Genomic DNA, 22,613 nt, shown 5'->3' with positions numbered 1-22,613 from the left:
GAATGCCAGCAGCAGCCGATATTTGCAAAAGATTTCATGTTATATACCTTTCCATTTCTTTTTAAGTAACAGAAGATTATGCCCTTTGTTTCTGTATTTACTAAGAGGATGCCCTTATACACTATCATGGAAGAAGAGCTATCAGTCAGTTAATATGTCCTTTGCTCAGCATAATCATTTATTCAAGATAATGTGATGTTAAGGGCATCAACTCTGCTTGGATTTGAAGACTGTTCAGCCATTAACCAGCTGAGTAACTAGGGTAAGTTACTTAACCTCTCTAGGCATCAGTATCTTCATATGCAATTCAGTTAAATAGTAGAATCTACATTACAGGATTATTTTGAAGGTTAAAGTAGCAATGCATATCTAGAATTTAAAACAACATCTCTTACATATTATGTGCTATGTAAGCATTTGCTATTAATAGTACTAAAATCCATTTATTCAGTCACTCATTTAGTCACTGAACCTATCCAACTTTCTACTGTATTATTAATTCATCCTGGCACTAAGCTAAGCACTGCAGAGGATTCAGCAATATATATACAGGATGGTTTATGTCACTGAAGAATCAATTGTCTGGTAGGACAGTTAATACAGATGCCAATCTGTAATACATGATTAAAAGTGGTAGGCACTTAGACAATATTGTGAGTGTTCAGAGGAAGAAAAATAAACTACAATGTGAGGCTCTATGCTAGGCATTTACATATATTACCTCATTAATCTAAATCCTAGATGGGATGAAAAAGATTTTGTGCAGTAAATGATGATTAATGAGTCTAAAAGAACTGGTTGGATTTGAATTTAAAGAGAAAGGAGAAAATCATTCCATTCGGAGAAGGGTGGATACACTGTAACACAGAGATGGGGACAGGGAAAAGACCAAACAGCTCTGTTCGGTGAGAACAGAATTTGTAAGGAAAGGAATAGCTGCTGTGCCATCACCCAGGGGGCTATCGAATAATGTAAAAGAGACATTCCAATGTATCAGCAGAGTAAATTAGATTAGTATAATAGAAAATGTGACAGCAAATACCCAAAATATAATAATATAGATATTTTTATATAATATGTTTGATTGTGTTTTCTGCCAAACTAGGTGTTGGGAAGGCAGTTAATAACTTTGTCATTTTTATAAAAGTCTGATTTTTTAAAAAGTTTTGTTTGGTTCTTGTTAGAAGACAATTATCAATGAATATTTCATATTTCTGCATTGTTTGAGCCCTCTGAGCAAAAGCATTTATGGCTAGTTTAAGAATAGTTGAACAAGAGGGGCGCCTGGGTGGCACAGCGGTTAAGCGTCTGCCTTTGGCTTAGGGGGTGATCCCGGTGTTATGGGATCGAGCCCCATATCAGGCTCCTCTACTATGAGCCTGCTTCTTCCTCTCCCACTCCCCCTGCTTGTGTTCCCTCTCTCGCTGGCTGTCTCTATCTCTGTCAAATAAATAAATAAAATCTTTAAAAAAAAAAAAAGAGTAGTTGAACAAGATGTTCCAGGATAGTAAAGTTTAGAGATACCTGTCTTCCCAGACATGGTCCAGGGCAGTAAAGGTAGAGACATCTCCTCCTCATCTCCAGAAAACATTAGATAAGATTCTTCTTTCTCTTGGGGGAGAGGGAGTTGGGAAAATTATTATCAGCCCAATGAATGATCACTTTATTAATTTTAGGGTTCCTCTTCTATAATGCTCCCCATTGCATGTGCTAGTAACCTCTGGCCCCCAATACATTGTCCTTTGGGGATTGCAGCTTGGGAATAAGACACAGAATGTTGCTCTGGCTGCTGCTTTTGCTTTCAATAATAAACTGTTTTTTTCTCTGGCCCATAGGTTTAATGTTTTCTGTATATAAACTATGTTAGCTTGCCATACATTTATAATATATCCACAAACATATACACACAGATATATATACATATATATATATATGTGTGTGTGTATATATATATATATATATATATATATATATATATAACCTGTTAGCATAAAAGTAGGGTACATTTTCAGACTCTACAGTTTCTGACCCTAACAGTTCTTGTGACAGAGACTATGTTACATATCGTCTCAATCCATCTCTGTCCCACCCCAGAACTCAGCTAATCTGTGTTTTCTCTCCCTTTGCATATAGATGTGGCCTCGTAATGAAGTATTACTAGTGGGCGATCCAGCAGAAATGCTATACCATTTGTGGGCTAAGAAAGTTAAGAACAGACAAGTCTTATCTATTCACTTTCTATTTTCCTTCCTGCAGACTCTGAAAACTTTGTTGAAGATGGAAGTATCTCAAGATGAAAGGAAAATCTGTGTCCTGACTGACCGCGTGGAGCAGACCATATCCCCTCTGACAACAATACTGGACTGCGATATGATCAAGCAGTAAGTGTCAAGCTGCTAAAATCTTCGAGTTGTTTTTTATAGAAGTTAATCTCCTCTGACTTTAAAGATCTGATTTTTAAAAATCTCATTGGCCTCCTTTTCAGAATACTAGAGAAAAATTCATTATTCTGTCAACTGATAAGTAAAGAGAAAGGGCCACACATATACATTACTTTCATGTACCAAGTGTACCTTAGGGTAACTAAATAGTTAATGAAGAAAAGTTCCTTGTTTTAGCTGCAATTTACTAATGATAGATTTAGAACAGTTAATGATATTAATGAATTATAGTTAATTTTTTAGAGATACTGTAATATATTTAAAAATGGTCCTAATGTGGGACGCTTGGGTGGCTCAGTTGGTTAAGCGTCTGCCTTCTGCTCAGGTCATGATCCCAGGGTCCTGGGATCAATCCCCGCATCCTTGGGCTCCCTGCTCAGTGAGGAGTCTGCTTCTCCCTCTCCCTCTGCTCCTACCCCCACTCGTGCTCTCTTTCTCTCTAACAGATCTTTTAAAAAAATAGTCCTAATGTTTAGCCATTAATATTGAAATATTTGTGGATGGAAAAAACAGCTTCTTTTAGTGAGCTAATTTTTCTATAAACTATAAATAAATACAAAACAAGAGTTCTCCAACTGGATATTAAAGTGCTATATTAAACAAATTTTCTTTCTAAAGGTATATAAAAAGCAAAACTGAAGAATTTCTTAAAATGAAATTTAGGAAACCATGACAAATAAGAATTTGAGTTAAATCAGAAAGACTACATTAATAAAAAATTTTAAAAATTAAAGTAAATGGTTTGAACACAAAATGAAAAATGTAGAGAAAGAAAAACAAATACAAAATGAAGCAGAAGGAAGGTATTAATAAAGGTAAAAGCAAAAGTTTTAAAATTTGAAAACAAGTAAAATGTAGAACAAATAAATTCAAACTAGTTATTTGAAGTAACTGAAAAAATAACTACTTGTTCACCCAAATAAAGATACAAACGAGTGGAAAAGCACAATTAAATAAAATTAGAAGAGAAGGCTAATAGCCATGAAAACAGGCAACCAAACAAAACCCATGAGACCATGTTTCCCCTTGTTTATAAATACATCTACAAAAACTTATACACACAAACAGCATAGGTTATATAAACATATATTTGTTTCAGGAATGCAAGGTATTTCAATATTAAGAAACGGTTGTTAAAAAAGAAAATCCAAATTATCAAAACTTATGTAGGGAGAAAATAAAACTTGGTTAGAGAAATTACCTATGAAAAGTTTAGTAAAGCAATTAAAGATTCTCAATTTAAAAAATTAAAATTACCAAGACCATATGTTATCAGATATGATGAAAATCTCCCCAACTCATTTAATAAAGCCATTATTACCTTTATACTGATGCTTGAGTACCTAGTAAAAACAAAACAAAACAAACCAACAGAAAAACTAAAGACCAATCTCATTAATGTAGACACAAAAATTCTAAATAAACTTCTGGGAAATCAAGACTAAGCATGACAAAACAAATATACATTGCACACATTAGTATTTATATCAGGGAATGCAAAAATCTGTAAATATTAGTCAGCCGTAGAAAAGAAAAGCTCTTCATGGAGCTAGAGAGTATTATGCTCAGCGAAATAAGTCAGTCAGAGAAAGACAAATACCATATGATTTCACTCATATATGGAATTTAAGAAATAAAACAAATGAACATGGAGGGGGAAGAAAAGAGACAAACCAAGAAACAGACTCTTAACTACAGAGAACAAACTGATGGTTACTCTAGGGAGGTGGGTAGTGTGGTGGGGTGGGTTAAATAGGTGATGGGTATTAGGAGGGCATTTGTTGTGATAAGCACCAGGTGTTGTATGGAAGTGATGAATCACTGAATTCTACACCTGAAACAAATATTACACTGTATGCTAACTGGAATTTAAATAAAAACTTGAAAAAGAAATAAACATATGTGTAGAAGTATCAAAAAAATCTTTAAATATCAAGAAATCTTTCAACCTAATCTGTAATATCATTCAATCAATGAAGAAAAACCATATGATCACTATTTATATGTGCTAAAAAATCATTTCATAAACTCAGAGGCCATTCCAAATTAAAGTTGCTCTTCTAATAGGCAAAAGAGGGTAACTACCAAAATATCATAGAGACCCCTAAAGTCACCAAGAAACATCATTTTAAATAGTAGAACATTAAGCCTATTCCTACTAAAACCAGGAACAACACACAAATGACTGCTTTCACAGATCTTGTTTAGAGGTTTTAGTAAATACAATGAAATAGTAAAATAACATAACCATTGTAAATATTGGATCTAGAAATAAATACCAGTGTACATAGATCCTTTATATATGATAAAACAGATATTTCAGTTTGGTGTAATACAGATGATTTATTCACTAAATTGCAATCACAACTGACTATCCATCTGGGATGAGAAACAAATCTAGACAGACTCAAATGTAAATACATAAAATAAGAATTTTAGAAAAAATTTAGAAGACATCAAATAGGAACATGAAATGATTCTCTACGTCTCTAGGTAGCAAAAAAAAAATCTAAATTATAGTACTAAAGTCATACCACTTTATGCACTTCATATTGGGAAAATTAAATCAAGATAACACCTGCTGCTCACAGGGATGTAGTATTCTCACACCTTGCTGATGGAAATGTGAATTGTTACAGCCCTCTTGAAAAATAAACAGATCTTTGTACTAAGCAATATGACTCTGGAGACTGTATACCAAACAAATTAAAGTACACCATAAAAGTATTTTTTTACAAGCATGTCTATTGTAACATTTTTCTGGTAAAAAGTAGAAACAAGTGACTATTCATGAAGGCAGTTGAGAATGACTAAATAAAAGCTACTATAATAATGGCATGATATTCTTACCATGGTGTATCTACAATCTGTATTACAGAGCATTTAAAAGAAAGAGGTGATTTCCATATTAAATGAGAAAAATATAAAATTGAGCAGTGGAAAAAATGTGATCCTGTTATTAGAGCATAAATGACAAAAATGTATATTTTAAATATATATATATATATATGCATCTACCTACTGATTGCCTATCATCTATCTATCTCTATTATGTACCTATGTAACTTGATTTCATTATATAACACCACATAAAGTATGAAAAGGTACACAGTAGGTTTTTAAAACTGGTTACCTAGACTCTAATAGTCTTGGAAAATGAAGGGTAGAGGAGAGGGTAAAGGAACAGAGTAAGAATGAGAATAAGAATGAGGGGGAGAGGGAGGAGGAGATCTGATATATATGGTGCTTAAAAAGATGCATTAATCAGTCATTACAATGTTAATAATGATTATCTTGAAGTAGTGGGTGTTCAAATGATTTTTACTTCTTTAAATCTTTAGCTTCAGATTTTTTATAATGTGGTTGTGTTTTTTCATAATCAGGGGAATTCAGTGATTTTATTTATGGGGAAAGGGAAACACAATAAGACTTAGCAAAAAGTCTTATTTGAGAAATGTTTATGAACAAAAACTTTATTCTAGGATAGAGAACTGAAACTGAAAGCCCGAAGAACCAGGAGTGGGTAAGCCTCTCTAAACAATAACGGAAGAAAATGCCAAGGTCCAGACTCCTGGGACAGGTAGGTAGGTATTTTCAGGAGAAAGGCATAAGATTATCAGATCTTGATGCCATTGTACTTTACATAACTAAGATCTCATTATCATTAAGCATGCTAAATGTCCCATGTACATCATTCTGCAGTGAAAAAATACACTGTGGGGTGCCTGGGTGGCTCAGTTGGTTAAACCTCCAACTCTTGGTTTCAGCTCAGGTCATGATCTCAGGGTTGTGAGATGGAGCCCCCTGTCAGGCTTAGTGGGGAGTCTGCTTGAAGATTCTCTCTGTGCCCCTCCCCCCACTTGTGTGCGGTCTCTCTCTCTCTCTCAAATAAATAAATCGTAAAAAAATTTTGCTGCTTATGTTCACATATAGCTACCTTCAATAGAAGTTGTCTTTCTCCTTGTATTTCTTTCTGGCATTTTAGTAGTAGTTAACTGTCTTGTGGTCTAGACCAAGGAGAAAGTGAAAAAAAAAAAATCTGTTTCTTAGATCATAGAGAGGAAATTCGAATCCTGATGTGATGCTGAAGTCATGAAGAGAAATAATATACTTGAGGCTGCTAGCTGTGCAGTCCAGTAATATTTTTACCTCTGAATTTGCCTTCCACACTACAACATACCCATTCCATCCTTCTGGTCTTTGTTCATTCTTCCGTTGAACTTTAGAGAAGGCTGATCAATGTCTTTAATTACATCTCTAGTCCAGATTTCTCCTTTGAGCTCCATAAATCTTTATCCAAAACTTTACATGACATCTATTCTTGGGTGCTTCAAACTCCAATACACCAAAAACACAAACAATGACCTCCCAGCCCACGATCCTCTCCCAAATCTTGGCTTTTTTCTAGGATTCCCACTTTCAGTAAGTAGTATTACTAGTTGAATTAGCTGGAAAGCTAGGAGTTATCCTTGACACAATTTTTGTCACCCTCTCACACATTCAATTCATCAACAGATTTTTTATTTCTTCACTTAAACATCTCTCAAATTAATCTATTTCTACCCCATCTGCACTTCCAGCACAGCAAATTTACCATCTTGGATACTTAATCCTAGTCCCATTCACTTTGATAATTTTGTTGCCCGTGCCCCCCAACACCAGTATTTATACTATGATCTTTGATTATACATTCTCTGCTTTGTGGTTTTATGATTTTGTGCTACTACATTTTAAGATTCTAAATGTAAGGCTCTTTCTTTTAAATAAACATGTGTTATATTTAAGTTTTCTGTAAATGTGGTTTGTATACAGTCTCTATCCTGAAATAGATATGAAAGTTAGGCAAATGTGACGTCATATATAGGAACCATGAAATAATAAGAAATGATATTGAAGAAATATGTACAAATGAATAGAAGCTATCTTCATTGGCTTGAAGTTTCTGGAGAAAGTTTTATATATTAACTATGGCTGCATATTTTGCAAAACCTAGGACAGGGGCTTGTACTCAGTGGGCACTCAGTTGTACATAATGAATTGAATGTGAAATCTTAAGAAACCTTTGCAAAAAGTTAGCATTTGCTATACAAACATTACATATTGAGCTAACTACTTTTGTCTCTTTTTAAATCAGCAAAGGAATGAAATCAAATAAGGACCCTCCTATATGAAGACTATAAATAACATATTTTCTTCAAGATTAATTTAAATGTGAAAAAATTTGTTTCTATAAAAAATTAGTCAATTTAGGCTTAACATATTAACTTGAGAAGACACCAAATCAAATTTACTAGGTTCATTAAGCTTAGGGAATTAAATTTCAGAAATCTGTATTTCTTCCTAATAGATTCCAAGAGTAATATTTAGCAGCCTGTCAAATATGTGCTTATTTATTATGTAAATTGACATTAGATATTAGAACAAGCAACTAGTTTTAAATAGTTCTTTTTTTTTTCAGACTCACCAAGTGTTTATAATCTAAAATTTTAATAAAGTAGTACACTACCAAGCATGGGTCCTCTTTAGCTTTGACTATAACAAAAATTCAGACTATCACTGAGTTACTCTATTACCATTCTTGATTCACCAGCTGTCTTGAGTGGGTGGATTGCTACTGAATGGTATTAATTACAATGAAGCTACAGATATTTATATAATATTGTTTCTCACATAAGAACACACAGTGAGTTTTTCTTTAGTTGCCTGGATTTTGTGACATATGTAATGAATGCAGAGGAAATTGTGTTTATTGGTATATTTTCAAGGAGTATCTTGATACATATAAAAGCAACTCTGAGATTGCAAGTAATTAAAGTAGCATACAGATGGAAATTTTATTTATGTTTAAAAATAAAGAGACATAGGTAATAAAGTTACAAAGGCTCTCCTGTCTGTCATAATAACTGGAGAGCATAGGTAGATAATAGATTCAATTACAACACTCAGATTTTTAGCCCTTTCAGCTCTCACTTCCTTTATAGGTAGCTATGGTCTATACTGTGAAATGTTGAGTCTGCAATGAGTTTCCTAACTTGATAAGAAGCAGATTGACATTAATTGACATTGTCTCCTTTTCACTCACTTTCTCTGTCTCTGGTTAGACATTGCCTCTATCTCAAGTAATTAGAATTTACTACCTATTAAATATAGACATATTGTCATCTACAACACCTGAGTCAATGCATTTCAAGCAACAATCAATCTGAAGACAACATAATTTTAAAAACAGTAACAGATTTCATGAAAATCTGGCCAGTCAGGCTATGTCATTTGGGACTGTTAAAATACAACTGTAGCTCAAAATAATAAACAAAACTTTTAGTCATTAGTGTTTTCAAGCACATCCATTCTCATCCAAGATTTTGTGGTTCCAGAGAGAATCTAATTATTAATTTTTGTTACTCACCATTTAGGTGAAATAATCAACATGGTGAAGTGAATTGCTGTACAAAGTTTAGAAATGAAATGCATATGAAATGAAATATAATGAAACCCTCTCAGTGTTTAAAGCATTTTAGCCACATGGTAAGATTTTATCGCTTCTTGAAATCATTGCTTAGAAATTACTTTCCCTTTAAGGATGAGATTAAACATTGTCAGACTTTAAAGACAAAGAATGAGACTCAGTGGAAAATGTCAAATCAGCGGATGTGTGGGTTGTCAATGGTCAACCATGCCTTTTCTTGTGGCCTTGATAGGTGCCCTAGATTGCCATAGATTGGCTATTCCCAACCTTTGGTAGGTACCAAGGAGTCTGTGTGTGTGTGTGTGTGTGTGTGTGTGTGTGTGTGTGTGTGTGTAGGGAGTAGTTTTGAAAGTTTGGGAATATACACTTTATGATTTCTATGTAATAAGTCATATTATCTTGCTCAGTGGAAATTTCATACAGTAGGAAAAAATCAGAATTTAGGTACTACCTAAATTGTTATTCATGTTGGATCGTTCCTGGAAGTTATCAGAATATTCTAGGACATGCTTTATCTCTGCTCTTGGTCAGAAACATGCATAGGTACCCTTTTGTGAAACAGTTTTGTACACAGAGTCACCACTGGAACACTCAAATTACATCACATATTTTTTTGGAGATAATGTAGCATAGTGGAAAAAGCACAATGTTGTACTAAGAAGACCTGAGTTTGGATCCAAGCTCTACCTTTTAATACTTGTGTGAATTTAGATTTGTCATTTATCTCCTTGAATCAAAGTTGCAATCTGAAGGGGGAGAAATCAGAGAAGGACACGAACCGTGAGAGACTATGGACCCCAGGAAATAGACTGGGGGTTTTGGGGGGGAGGGGGTAACAGAGTGATGAGTATTAAGGAGGGCACATGTTGTGATGAGCACTGGGTGTTATATGTAACTAATGAATCATTGAACACTACATGCAAAACTAATGATGTACTATACAGTGGCCAACTGAACATAATAAAAAAAAAAAGGTTGCCTCCTCTATAACATGGAGATTGATGATAGTTTACTTCAGTCTTATAATAATATTTAGTAATAATATATACAAGAACCAAGCATATAGTGAAGAATCAATTATTTATCTGTTATATTTATTACCTGGAAAAGAAAGACCAATTTTTTGTGTTGTCACAAATGGTTGTCACACTGGTTACAGGAATACTCATATAACATCCTCCTCTTGGGATATTAGGAATCTTTTCTGATTCGTGCCCACCTACCACTTTGGATTTCATTTATTATCTCTATGTACGTGAGTATGAGTATATATTTGTGTTTAACAACCATCAATCTTTTATTTTTTACTTAACTAGAGAAAAAAAGATACTGCTTCTTTCAATAGTATAAAATATCTGATCATATATTGATATAACAGTTAAGGAGTCTATCGCAGATCTCAATATTTAAACTTTGAGAATATTTGCAAATCAAATGCATTTTTATATCACTTCAAATACATCTATTAAATCAATTATTCTCAAATATTTTCTTGTTTGGATCCAACGTACTATTCTTACTCCCCTAAAATTACCTCAAAATATTATTTTTGAGGGAAAAATGAGTAACAAATTTCAGCCAATTCTAGTCCCATGTGTGTGAATTACTCCCAGGAAAGATTAGTGTTTTTGATTCTTTTAAAAAATTTTATTTATTTATTTGAGAGAGAGTGAGTGAGAGAGAGAGAGCACAACCAAGTGCACAAGCTGGGGGAGAGGCAGAGAGAGAGGGAGAGGCAGACTTCCCCTGAACAGGGAGCCTGATATGGGGCTTGATCCCAAGACCCTGAGATCATGACCTGAGCTGAAGGCAGACACTTAACCAACTGAGCCACCCAGGCGCCCCTCATCTTTTTTATTTTATTAGAGTTTCATGGACTTACAGCCCAGTCTTGAAATTTGTGATATTTGAAAACTAAGTAAACTTCCTCTCTCTTCCTTAGTACAGAACATGCATCTTCTACTTCTTCCCAATGCTTTATGCCACATTTCATTTAGAAAACCTGATAAGATTTAGGAAATCTTATAGGAACAACTTGATGAAACAAACTTCCATCAAAATATTTTTCCAACAACCTGCATGTAACCAACATTCTGTGTTCTCTCATATTATAATGGAACATATGCCCTTCCAACCCCACCTCTTCACTGAACCTGCTTTTGTTAAGACAACCAATAACTACCAGATCGCTAAATCCAATGGTTATTTCCTTCTGTCCTCATGTTATTTGACCTTTCATAATCTTTGACATACTTCCTTCCTTTAATGTCTTTCTTTTTTAAGTTGTCCTCCTCTATTCAGTCTCTAAATAAATATTGAAGTACCCTAATATTCCATCCTGGGCAGTCCTCTTAAAAAAAAATCCATTTTCTTAAGGAAATCTCATAAAGTTCTGTGACTTTAAAGATTATCCATACTCTGATCATTCCAAATATGTATTCCCAGCATGATATAACTCCTGACCTCCAGACTTATATATACAACAGTCCATTTGACATCTTTCACTGAGATGTCAGATGGGCAGCCTAAACCTAGCAGGTCCACAGAAGAACTTTGGATTCAGATTTTTCACCTAATCTCCCTTCCTGATAGCTGCTGAAGGAACCACATCCACTAGTAATTCATGCAAAATTCCAAGTCAATGTTCATTTCTCTTTCTTTCCCTGTACAAACAACAGTATAGCAGGACACCTGGTACTGCTGTCTCCAAATATTTCATGATCTTCACCTTACTTTATATTTCCAATGATATAATCAATTACTATCCCGTGCTTCTGGCTTCCACTCTTTTCTACCCCCAATTCATTATTTACAGAGCAGTCAGAGTAACCTTTTAAAAACATGAAGCAAATAATATAAATGTACTACATAACACCTTCCAGTGGCTTCCAATTGCACTTAAAAAATGAAAACCTTTTACTGTGTCCTACTTTTCTAAGCTCATTTATCCTCTCCCGTCTTATAGATAGGCCAAGTATCTTTTTTGTTGTTGTTACTATTGTTGTTTCTAGAAAAAGATAAATGAATTCTAATATAAGATTGCTTGGCCTGGTGAGTCTCTTTCTAATCTTTGCATGACTGATTCATCTCATCATTGAAGATTCAACTCAACGATCACCTCCTTTCCGTAGAGATGATGTCGATGAATATCCACTTAAAATATATTCCCCCTACGTATAAACATCCCTATCTATCCCATAGTACTTGTTTATTTTTTTTAGTGGAATTTAGTAAAAGCTGGAATTAATCTGTTAATTTATTTGTGAGAAATACACTGAGGGATATGGTGGAAGACATGGCCTAAGGAAGGTGTAGGCCTCCACAAAAGACACAGGGAGCTATTTCATAAATCACAGAATTTCTCAGGTAGCCCATAAGCTCATGAAGAACCAAAATGGCCTTCCATGACAATTCTTTTATCCTGTTTAAGGACACACAGACTTCCTGATACTTCAGTCAATCAACTGTCCAAGGGTGTGAAAAGCAAACAAAACTAATTAAGACTATTCTATACACTGTTGTTTTTCTTTTATAGATGCTGTCTTTTCATTTGTTAAGAGAGAAGATCTATAACTTTGAATTCAGATTTCTCACCTAATCTTCCTTCCTGATAGCTGTTGATGGAACCACATCCATCAGTAGTTCATGCAAAATCCCAAGTCAATGTTCATTTCCCTCTTTCTTTCCCTGTACAAACAACAGTCTAGTGGGACACCTGGTACTGCTATCTCCAAATATTTCATGATCTTCACTTCTACTTTGTATTTCCAATGATATAATCAATTACTATCTCCTGTGTTTTGATTGATCTTCCTCAGATATAAGTGTCAACTCTAGCTAAATGTTTCCGAGTTATTCTTTGACACCTTTTTGGAGAAGTCCTATCAAAACTTGCATCCCTAAGTCTGTTCTCTAGGGCTGACCAAACCACACACTTTGGCAATCTTCTGATGAGTCTCATGTACAGTACCAAACTTTTTGGATCTTATGCACAGAATATGGGTCTTGAGCAAGTCTGACTAATTGTTTTTGGCACAGCCATTTTACACCTTCTGTTAGAAGCAGTAACCTTGGGAAATTTAATGTGTGTCCTCTGACCATCAGGTTACTGTCATTAAGGGAATCTAGTCTTGTATGAGACAACTTTCTGTTGTCTGTATTTGCTGACACCTATGAAGATAGAAGGAAAGAAATGAGGTTTGGTTGGAGGATGCTCAGACAGCAGTGCAATTCCAGGAACGCTTTATCATGCTGGAGGCCAAAGTCATCAGTTAGAAGAGTCATGCATCCAGTAGTAATGGACCAGCACCAATAACCCTGCTGTGCTCAGACAAGCTGGAAGCAGCCTGTGGGAAGTATGACCTCTATAAGTGCTGCAGGAGATCCAAAGGAGCACCTAGATGGTAGTGAAAAATTCTCAGTCATCTGGGTTTCTACCTATGGAATTCTTTTATTGTCTGCTTCCTATGTAAGTAATAAAAATTAAGAGATACATTACTTTCTTTTTCTAACGAAAGTTAATTTTTTGACCATTTAACAAAGCTGTTCAAAATTCAAGTGTTTCCCATCCTGACCTGACTGATATTTCCCTGGACACCCCTGATATGGTATTATTTGTTAATATATCTAGGAGTAGACTTGCTGGGTCATAAAAGGTATATGTTTAGCTCTCATAGATAATGTTAAATGGTTTTCTTAAGTAGTTTAACCAATTTCCACTCTCATCAGCAATGTATGAAACTTCCATTTTAATTTACATCTTTAACAAGACTTGGTGCATTCTGTCTTTGAAATATAAGGTATTCTAGTAGATATGCAAAGATATTTCATTGGCCTTTTAACAATTGTCCATTCCCCTACTATTTCGGGAATTTTTAATTCAGTTGTCTTTCCTGTTGATTTGTATGAGTTCTTTCTATATATTCCAGATATGACTTCTTGGCTATATGTATTGAGAATATCCTTCATTCTTTTTTATGTAAGACTTTTTTAAGAGAAGTTTTAGATTCACAGTAAAATTGAGGGAATGTACAATGATCTCCTATATACCCCCAATTCCCACACATGCACAGCCTCTCCTATTATCAGTGTTCCCCACCAGAGTGGAACATTTGTTACAATTGATGTACCTACGTTGACACATCATAATTACTCAAAGTTCATAGTTTACATTACTGTTCACTCTTAGTGCTATAAATTCTGAGTCTGAACAAATGTATAATGACATGTTCCCATCACTAAAGTATCATGCAGAGTATTGTCACTGCCCTAAAGTAATCCGCTGTGCACCACCTATTTATCCCTTCCCTCCCCCAATTCCTGGAAACCACTGATCTTTTTACTGTTTTCATAGATTTGCCTTTTCCAGAATATCATATAGTTGAAATCATACAGTATGTAACCTTCTCATGTTATTTCCTTTCATTTAGTGATATGCATTTTGGATTCTTCCATGTCTTATCATGAATTGATTTTTCATTTCTTTTTACCCCTTAATAATATTCCATTGTCTGGATGTACCACACTTTATTTATCCATTGCCTACTGAAGGACATCTTGGTTGCTTCCAAGTTTTGGCAATTATGAATAAAGCCGTGATAAACATTCATGTACAGATTTTTGTAAGGACCTACATTTTCAACTCCTTTGGGTAAATATCAAGAAGTATGATTGCTGGATTGTATGCTAAGAGTATATTTAGTTTTATAAGAAAACTGCCAAACCATCTTCCAAGGTGGCTGTACTATTTTGCATTCCCACCAATGATGAATAGGATTCTTGTTGCCCCCTAATCTCACAGGCATTTGGTGCTGTCAGTGTTCTAGATTTTGGCCATTCTATGGGTATATAGTGTTATCTCATTGTTTTAATTTGCATTTCCCTAATGACATATGATATAGAACATCTTTTCATATACTTATTTGCTATCTGTATATCTTCTTTGGTGAGATTTTAAAAATTGGATTGTGTGTGTTCTTATTATTGAGTTTTAAGAGTTCTTTGTATATTTTGGATAGCAGTGCTTTATCAGATATGTTTTTGGCAAATATTTTTTCCCAGTCTGTGGCTTGTCTTATTCTCTTCACATTGTCTTTCACGGAGTGGAAGTTTTTAGTTTTTTTTGTTTTGTTTGTTTTTTAAAAATTTATTGATTTATTTGAGAGAGAGAGAGAGAGAATCTGAAGCGGACTCCACGCTGAGCATGGAGCCTGAAGCAGGGTTCGATCTCATGACTCTGAGATCACCGCCTGAGCCAAAACCAACATTTCCACGCTTAACTGACTGCCCCACCCAGGCACCTCCAGAAGTTTTAGGTTTTAATGAAGTCCAATTTATCAAGTATCTCTTTCATGCACTTTGTTTTTGGCATTATATCTTAAAAGCCATCACTATCCCCAAGGTCATCTAGGTTTTCTCCTGTGTTATTTTCTAGGAGTTTTATAGTTTTGTGTTTTACATTAGGTCTATGATCCATTTTGACTTAATTTTGAAAGGTGTTAAGTCGTGTCTAGATTCATTTTTTTTTCCTTGTGTCTAGTTGTTCTAGAGCCATTTGTTGAAAACAGTTTTCTTGCTCAATTGTAATGTTTTTTCTCCTTTGTCAAAGAGCAGTTTGACTATTAATGTGGGTCAGTTTCTGGGCTCTTGATTCTAATTAATTCATCTATTTGTGTATTTTTTGCCAACACCACACTACCTTGATTACTGTAGCTTTACTGTAAGTCTTGAAGTCGAGCAGCATCAGTCCTCCAACTTTGTTCTTCTCCTTTAATATTGTGTTAGCTATTCTAGGTCTTTGCTTTTACATATAGACTTTTTGTCTATATCCACAAAGTAAAGTGCTGGATTTTGATTGGGATTGCACTGAACATATAGACAGGTTAGGAAGAACTGACATCTTGATGACATTGAGTTTTCCTATCCATAAACATGGAGAACATCTCCATTTATTTAGATCTTAGATTTTGTTCATCAAATTTTTGTAGTTTTCCTCATATAGATGTTGTACATATTTTTAAGGCTTACATCTGTTTTATTTTTGGGGGTGCTAATGTAAATGGTATTGTTTTACATTTTAAATTCTACTTACTCATTGCCGGTATGTAGGAAAGTGCTTTGCTTTTGTATGTTAACCTTGTATTCTGTAACCTTGGTAGAATCCCTGATTAGTTTCAGGATCAGTTCTTTCAGATTTTCTACATAGATGATGATGTTTATATTATAAGGCCTTCTCAATCTGTACACCTTTTATTTCCTTTTGTTGTCTTATTACATTAGCTAGAACTTCCAGTATGATGTTGAAAAGAAGTGGTAAAAGGGGACACCCTTGCCTTGTACCTAATCTTAGTAGAAAAGCTTTGAGTTTCTCATCATTAAGAATGTGTGGATGTTAGCTATAGGATTTTGTAGATATTCTTTATCAAATTGGGGAAGTTCCCCTCTATTCCTAGTATACTGAGAATTTTTATTATTAATGGCTTTTGGGATTTTGTCAAATGCTGTTCCTGCATCTATTGATATGATCATGTGATTTTTTTTAGCTTGTTGATTTAATGGATTATAATAATTGATTTTTACATGTTGAGACATCTTTGAATACTTGGGATAAACTCCACTTGGTTATGGTGTACAATTCTTTTATACATTGTTGGATTCAATTTGCTAACATTTTGTTGAGGATGTTAGCATCTGTGTTCACAAGAGATTGGTCTATAGTTTTCTTATAATGTCTTTGTCTGGTTTTGTTATTAGGGTAATAATGATGGCCTCATCAAATGAGTTAGGAATATTCCCTCTACTTTTACTTTTATTATTGCTTTTTAACACAATTCTGTTGTTCAACTTTTGAGGGCAAAAGGATTTTGTGTATTCATATCTTCTTGTTCGTTTGACTTGTTAGGTTATTATTAAGAAGTGTCCCTCTTTATCTCTAATAAACAAGATCAATATCTGACTTTTAAATTTACTTTGATATATAATAACTATATTTGTAGGTATGCATGTATTACAATAGCTACACATTTGGCTCTGTTGTGTTTTGGGGGGCATCCCTTTAATTTTAAATTTTTTTGTTTCATTATATTTAGTGTGTCTCTTATAATAGCATGTAGATTTTTTTTTAAAGCTTAATCTGAAAACCTTTGTCTTTTACTTGGAGTGTTTACATTTAATGTAATTCGTTTTATAGTTGGGCTTAATTGTATCTACTGTCTGATTACTTTTTGTTCGGCCTATATGTTCAATTTCTTTTTTTGCTTGCCTTCTTCATAGTTAATGAAATATACATATATTATCATTTCATTTTTATCTTCCATTAAATTATCAGTTACATATCATCTTTCTACTCTTTTTGTAATCTATCCTAAGCTACAGCATGTGTCCTTCTCTCATGAGCATATAAAACAAATTAGTATTTTTACTATTTCCTGATATTGCTAGAATTTAACAACCTTTTAGCACATTTTCTCCTCTTCCTATCTTTTGTGTTATTGTGTCATACATGTTTATTATATAGTTTTACAGACCAGATCTCTATCTTCTAGTGCTATGTAGTGTCAGAATTTGGGAAATATATTTAAATGGAGACTGATCCCTACACTTCCTTCCCTGAAATGTCTTTATTTTCTTCATTTAAAAAAAAGATTTATTTATTTATTTGAGAGAGAGAGAGAGTGGGAGTAAGGCAGAGGGAAAGAATCTCAAGCAGACTCCATCTGAGCATAGAGCCAGATGTGGGGCTCAACGTGGGGCTTGATCTCACAACCCTGAGATCATGACCTGAGCCAAAATCAAGTCAGCCACCCAACTGACTGAGCCACTCAGGCATCCTGAAATGTCTTTATTTTCCAGCATACAAGGTTGTAGGGTTTTGTTGTGACTTCCCAGGCTCTTGCCCATGACCAGAAGTCAGTAAATGACTCAAAGAGAAAATCCGTCTTGTGCTAAATTTCCAATTTATCACACCAGTGCCTTGAAATTACAAACGCTTTGCTATTTTTTTCCCTTTAGATTATTTTACTACATCACAATACATTCCCACTAGAAATTTAATTCTGAAATTCATTATAAGGCCTACAGAACCAGACAACCTTTGGGTGTAGACAGCTACCCAAGAACCTATTGATAAACAAGATGACATCAGTGCCAAACAGCTACTTAGCTTTTTCCCAAGACCTTCAGATCAAGATCCCTGTTCAGAATACTCTAACTTTTCTTGTTCATATATTTTTCTCCCACCTCTTGATATAATCTTTCTTTTGTAATAAAACAGTTTAATTGACTAACCTGGTCCCTTTTGGCCTACATTTGGGTGAATATGAAATAGTCCAATGTTTCTTCAGATGTGTGTAATTATCCTCACAATTCTTGCTTTCTTCTACTGTTTAATACCTAGATGCTTTGATGTTATTACACAGCCATTATCCCTGACAAACATCCAGTTGATATTACTTCAAAATGAAAACAAAATCTCATATCACAGTTCTTCTTGGAGTTGAGGTTGAAGAAAATAGTTACAAAATAATTCTATTGTGGGAAATGGTACAAATCTGGGCTGAATAAAACAGAAGCATGTTGGGAGGGTTATAGCAACCATCAGACTGAAAAGAGGTATTTCTTCCATCTCAGAGGCAAAACTGCAAGGTTTATTGGAAAACTCATCAATAACTATAAGTGCCTTGTCTGATAATTCAGCTTCTTTAAAGACAAAGTGTTCTTCCCAATAGTTTTCAGTCAATCAGCATATCCAAGAAAGAAAAAGACTATGGAATATAGTGTATAGAGTATCTGTAGATTTAGCTTTTATAAACATTGTTTTTTTGTTTGTTTGTTTAGAGAGATAATCTTTATATGATTAATCTTCTTCAGGTATGAGTAAATAAATATTGGTCATGTTCTAACTAATGTCTTGAAATTAGTCTTTGAAATTTATTTAATTTTTAGCCTTTCTTTATGGAATATAAACTGAGAGAATAGGAAACAAGACTGTCTTGTTGACTGTTATACCCCTAGTATGTAGAATAATTCCTAATACATGATATATGCTCAGTAAATATTTGTCAAATAAATGAATGCAGATATGAATTAACAATCAATATGATCTCAGAAAACTCACTTAAATTTTTCTGATATGAACAATCAGACAGAGAACTGACTTGGTACTTTTAATTGCTTTTCCACTGATGAAAAGCATATATTTTATGAGCTACAGCCAGGAAATTTCAGTTTTTTAAAGATCTGCAGACCCAAGCTTTTCAACACTCATACAAATATCTTTTTTCCCTACTGTACCTTCAGGATTTAACTTACAAAAAATTGATTTAAAGTAAATTTATAGCGACTCCTGGCTGGCTCAGTTGGTAGAGATGTGACTCTTGATCTTGGTGTTGTGAGATTGAGCCCCACATTTGGCTGAGAGATTACTTAAAAATAAAATCTTAGAAAAAAAAATAAAGATAATTTACATATAATAATATTTAGTTACAAGCAATATTTAATTACAAGCACATTACTACAAGCACATAACTGACTATTGTAGTTCTTGACATATTGGAGATGCTAATGTGAATTAGTTACATTTTTGTTGGTAAAAATTAACCACCACTTCCCCACTCCACCATGAGCCTTTGATACTCAAGGGCCAAAACTTACCATTTTTCTCCAAACAAAATAATTCATAAAGTCAAATGCACAAATTTTGGATAAAACAAATACCTATAAGAGCTTGCTTTTATAATTATTATAATATATATTATAATAAGGAAATATGTAGCACCCAGAATATATTGGCTGTTCTAACACAAAATTAGTAAAATCCATATTTATTCATCTGTATGATAGGGTAGATTGATAGAATTGGTTGAACATAACTAGTTCAGAAAGAAAATCTACTATTAGTTGGTAACTTTTTAAACATAAATGCTTGCAGTTAAAGAGCTGAAACCACTGTGTACTGGGATAGAGCACAAATGTCAGACCTGAAAGATTTCTAGTATTCCACAATGGATATACACAACAATCAATAATGTAAACACAGCTTCACTGAAGAGAACAAAAGAAACCCAAACCCTCTAGGTTGGGCTGAGTAGAGATTATACTTATACTTCTAATTTAATGCTGATGAGAATTAGAATACAAAGTCATCAAAATAGGCTGGCATGTCTTCTGGGTTTTTTTTAATGTGTTGTGAAAAAATAGTTCTGAAACAATATAAATTCACATTAACCATTTAATTAAACTCAGCAATGCATTCCCCAATCTTATGCAGCTAAGAGATTTAGACTTCATGCAGAGGATGATCTATTAGTGTAAGCCTAGGTTTATAGAACTATGTTAAAAATATTAATAACCAACTCATTTTTTCCTATGTATTTGAGACTATTAACTAGGAAAATATATGTATGAAACCAGAATCAAATATAGCTTACATTTCCTGTTTTGTATAATTTTTGCTTAATTAAGAAAATTCAGGTGGATATATTTATGGTAACATTCTCAGATTTTAAATTAGTGTCCTCACAATCAACATTTATAATAACAGCTTCCACATGAATGACAGTCTAACCCTTATGCTACCTTCATTTTTTTTTTCTTAATAAGAGACCAGAATATCTTTCTCTCTATAAAAATCTTTATCTGGCCTATGTTGGTCACAAAATAGCTCCTCCTTTTTCTCTTTGGCTCATGCTTCATTACAAAATTTTGAATTTATAGAATGAAAATCATTAATAAATGTGCAGGAATGAAATTTGGGGGAAGACTGGCTCTATCAAATAACTATTCAGGAAATAGTAAATGATACAGTTTGGCATATAAAAAGTATCCACTCATTTTCATCCCTGTGGAAATTCATAATGCCTATGATGACGGTCTAACTAACAGAATCTGCTTCTTAGAGCAAATAATAGCTAAAGCAAGGGGTTTAGGTGCAGTTGATGCCACTGGGGTATTGCATGGACCATTCTGACCACTCAAAGGGATTTCCACACTAATATTACATTAACTAGCCACTTGATAATTTTTATTGACTACAAATCTGATGCCTTTTTTTAAGCAAGGTACTTTTTGGGTATAGAGTGTAATAATGTGCCACTCTTATGCATGAGGACATAATAGGCATGAGCGAACACTAACTTTAGTAGATATAATCTCTGCAGAGTTCAGGCAGTGTTTAGAGTTCTCTTAAAGTGGTCTGCACATAAGAAATTGACAAAACAAAAGAATCCCTTGCTTGGAATTAGGTTGCTGGCTTAAATAACTGGATGAATGATGGTGCCAGTTACCGAAGTAAGAAAATAAGATGACAAGATTTGAAGAATAATATTGTGAGTACATTTTTGGACATGTAGTGTACAAAGTGCATGTGAAGCTTTCATGAGATGTCAAGGACGAAAGTGAATACATGTGTCTGAAACACAGGGGTGAGATGTATATTGAAGATAACACTTTAACTGCAGTATAGATCGTATTTGAATTCATGGACATGGTTAAAATTGCTCAGGGAATGATGATAAAGAGAAAGAGCAAAGAGAAAATTGAGGAATTCCATCATTTAAAGAATCATTAAAGACATGGTAGAGAAAGATGATGTAAGGAGACAGAAAAAGCCACCATAGAGATGTAGAGAAAACTAGGAGTATATAGAGACACAAAAAGTAAGAACAGAGAGTGTTTCAAGTAGAAAAGAGAAGTTAATTGTGTATAATGATGATGAGAGTTCAAACAAGATAAATAATGAACTATGTCCATTGGATATAAAATGACAGTCTTAGCTAAGATTGTTTCAGTAGATTTGTAGGAGTAGAAGCAAAACTTGACAGCATTGAGAAGTCAATGCTGAGGACACTGAGGCAATAAATGTAGGGAGACTTTTAAAGTTTTTTGATAGGGATGTTTTGAGTTGGGCCTGGAATAATATGAGGAGTTTAATGAGTAATTTTCAAACTTGGGATCTCAAGCAATAAATGCAGATGAGTAGTGTCCATATGAGAGGAAGAATTTTTAGTACACTCAAGAGACAGGTTGTCAGAAGTATATGTTTACTTTAAAAAGGAAAAGAGGATAGAACAAAGAAGAAATAGAGGAATTGCCTTTCGGACAAGAAATCTTTGTTCTTTAGTAACTAAAGAAGAGAATTTAGATACATAAAGAACAGTAGTTCTCAAGTTTTCCTGCAATATTTTCCCTCCCAAATAATTATAAAATCCAGGTAAAAAATGAGCAAGTCCTAAACTAAAAGAATTAGTCTGGGAGCATAGAAGAGGGAATAGACTACTGAGATAGGAAGAGGTAGAATTTGATGAACAAGTATATGAGTGTCAGAAATAGTAAATGAGCAGGGAGAGTTTGTTTTGGCAAACACTATAGTCTGGCCTGGAAGACCCTAAGTCTTCAAACAAATGCTAATGTTTAAACTCAGTGGTATGAAAAGCAAGGTCATTTGTAAAATGCTCCCTCTCCACTTTCCCTCTTATCCTCCTTTATGCCTAGGTTCTATGTTCCAGTTAGTTATACAGAAGCTTTTGCTATCGGTTGGATATACCATGCTTTACCATGGTTTATTGTCTTCTTTTAAATTACCTATGATTCATCACCCTTATTCAACCAGAGTTAAGAGCTCTCACTTTCTAGTAGCCAATCACCTTTAGTACCTTATTTTTTAATTGTTATAATTTCTTATAAGATGTATTTATAATTTCTTTTTTCTT

The 22,613-nt window shown here is 33.9% G+C and overlaps 1 long non-coding RNA gene across 3 annotated transcripts in view; it reads left to right on the top strand.

Annotated features, from left to right (window-relative positions):
* LOC121104268 overlaps positions 1-22,613 on the top strand; it is an 89,378-nt gene that overhangs the window by 16,867 nt on the left and 49,898 nt on the right. Inside the window, exons 3-5 of one of the 3 annotated variants that reach the window (XR_005836547.1) lie at positions 67-262; positions 2,257-2,381; positions 5,924-6,180. This is a non-coding gene — a long non-coding RNA (uncharacterized LOC121104268). Of the gene's footprint in view, positions 1-66; positions 263-2,256; positions 2,382-5,923; positions 6,181-22,613 lie in introns of those variants that run through there. The other 2 variants (XR_005836548.1, XR_005836546.1) reach the window with 2 other exon arrangements.

Source organism: Ursus maritimus, unplaced genomic scaffold, assembly GCF_017311325.1.
Source record: "Ursus maritimus isolate PB19 unplaced genomic scaffold, ASM1731132v1 scaffold_20, whole genome shotgun sequence".
NCBI classification, from domain to species: domain Eukaryota; kingdom Metazoa; phylum Chordata; class Mammalia; order Carnivora; family Ursidae; genus Ursus; species Ursus maritimus.
Note: the sequence above shows the minus strand (reverse complement) of the source record. Positions and strands in the feature narration are given on the sequence as shown.